This window comes from Doryrhamphus excisus, unplaced genomic scaffold, assembly GCF_030265055.1.
Source record: "Doryrhamphus excisus isolate RoL2022-K1 unplaced genomic scaffold, RoL_Dexc_1.0 HiC_scaffold_48, whole genome shotgun sequence".
NCBI classification, from domain to species: domain Eukaryota; kingdom Metazoa; phylum Chordata; class Actinopteri; order Syngnathiformes; family Syngnathidae; genus Doryrhamphus; species Doryrhamphus excisus.
The window spans coordinates 15,001-17,500 of NW_026652261.1; positions in this window are offsets into that span (position 1 = coordinate 15,001).

Consider the following 2,500-nt stretch of genomic DNA (forward strand, 5'->3'; position numbering starts at 1 on the left):
AAAAAAAAAATGACAAAGTCCCAACGGGGAGAGTTTAAAAGTGTATCCGGCGGGCCTGGAGGCCCCAGGCGGCCCGGAGGGGCGACCAAATGCCGCTGCGAGCTCCAGTAGAGTACCCAGCGTGTCAAGAAAAGAGAAAAAAAAAATGACAAAGTCCCAACGGGGAGAGTTTAAAAGTGTATCCGGCGGGCCTGGAGGCCCCAGGCGGCCCGGAGGGGCGACCAAATGCCGCTGCGAGCTCCAGTAGAGTACCCAGCGTGTCAAGAAAAGAGGAAAAAAAATGACAAAGTCCCAACGGGGACAGTTTAAAAGTGTATCCGGCGGGCCTGGAGGCCCGAGGCGGCCCGGAGGGGCGACCAAATGCCGCTGCGAGCTCCAGTAGAGTACCCAGCGTGTCAAGAAAAAGAGGAAAAAAAATGACAAAGTCCCAACGGGGACAGTTTAAAAGTGTATCCGGCGGGCCTGGAGGCCCCAGGCGGCCCGGAGGGGCGACCAAATGCCGCTGCGAGCTCCAGTAGAGTACCCAGCGTGTCAAGAAAAGAGAAAAAAAAAATGACAAAGTCCCAACGGGGAGAGTTTAAAAGTGTATCCGGCGGGCCTGGAGGCCCGAGGCGGCCCGGAGGGGCGACCAAATGCCGCTGCGAGCTCCAGTAGAGTACCCAGCGTGTCAAGAAAAGAGAAAAAAAAAATGACAAAGTCCCAACGGGGAGAGTTTAAAAGTGTATCCGGCGGGCCTGGAGGCCCCAGGCGGCCCGGAGGGGCGACCAAATGCCGCTGCGAGCTCCAGTAGAGTACCCAGCGTGTCAAGAAAAGAGAAAAAAAAAATGACAAAGTCCCAACGGGGAGAGTTTAAAAGTGTATCCGGCGGGCCTGGAGGCCCCAGGCGGCCCGGAGGGGCGACCAAATGCCGCTGCGAGCTCCAGTAGAGTACCCAGCGTGTCAAGAAAAGAGAAAAAAAAAATGACAAAGTCCCAACGGGGAGAGTTTAAAAGTGTATCCGGCGGGCCTGGAGGCCCCAGGCGGCCCGGAGGGGCGACCAAATGCCGCTGCGAGCTCCAGTAGAGTACCCAGCGTGTCAAGAAAAGAGAAAAAAAAAAATGACAAAGTCCCAACGGGGAGAGTTTAAAAGTGTATCCGGCGGGCCTGGAGGCCCCAGGCGGCCCGGAGGGGCGACCAAATGCCGCTGCGAGCTCCAGTAGAGTACCCAGCGTGTCAAGAAAAGAGAAAAAAAAAATGACAAAGTCCCAACGGGGAGAGTTTAAAAGTGTATCCGGCGGGCCTGGAGGCCCGAGGCGGCCCGGAGGGGCGACCAAATGCCGCTGCGAGCTCCAGTAGAGTACCCAGCGTGTCAAGAAAAAGAGGAAAAAAAATGACAAAGTCCCAACGGGGAGAGTTTAAAAGTGTATCCGGCGGGCCTGGAGGCCCCAGGCGGCCCGGAGGGGCGACCAAATGCCGCTGCGAGCTCCAGTAGAGTACCCAGCGTGTCAAGAAAAGAGAAAAAAAATGACAAAGTCCCAACGGGGAGAGTTTAAAAGTGTATCCGGCGGGCCTGGAGCCACGAGGCGGCCTTAAAGTGCTGGGAAATGCGACGTGGAGTGGCGCTGTCCAGCCTTTAAAAGTGTATCCGACAGGCCTGCAGCCCCGAGGCGGCTTTAAATTGCTGGGAATTGGGACGTGGAGTGGCGCTGCGACGTGGAGTGTCGCTGTCCAGCCTTCGGTGCTGAACCGCAAGCCCGCCGAGCGAATGAACACGACGCACGGACGGCCGGTGGCACGTCATAGAGCGGTTTAAAATACAAGAGGGACGGCCGGAAGCCCCTCCGGCCCCGCTGTAAAGTGTGTGAAAACGAGGGCGGGACCCCCGGCGCCCTAAAGCGGCTCGGCGTTGCGAGGAGAGCCGCTGCAAAGTGTGTGAATTTCACGCGGGAGGCTGGCGGCTCGCTGCCCGCGCTGCCCTGCTTTGAAACACGCCGCAAAGTGTATTAAATGAGGGCGGGAGGAAGGCCGCTCGCTGCCCGCGCTGCCCTGCTTTGAAACACGCCGCAAAGTGTATTAAATGAGGGCGGGAGGAAGGCCGCTCGCTGCCCGCGCTGCCCTGCTTTGAAACACGCCGCAAAGTGTATTAAATGAGGGCGGGAGGAAGGCCGCTCGCTGCCCGCGCTGCCCGGCTTTGAAACACGCCGCAAAGTGTATTAAATGAGGGCGGGAGGAAGGCCGCTCGCTGCCCGCGCTGCCCTGCATTGAAACACGCCGCAAAATGTATTAAATGAGGGCGGGAGGAAGGCCGCTCGCTGCCCGCGCTGCCCTGCTTTGAAACACGCCGCAAAGTGTATTAAATGAGGGCGGGAGGAAGGCCGCTCGCTGCCCGCGCTGCCCGGCTTTGAAACACGCCGCAAAGTGTATTAAATGAGGGCGGGAGGAAGGCCGCTCGCTGCCCGCGCTGCCCTGCATTGAAACACGCCGCAAAGTGTATTAAATGAGGGCGGGAGGAAGGCCGCTC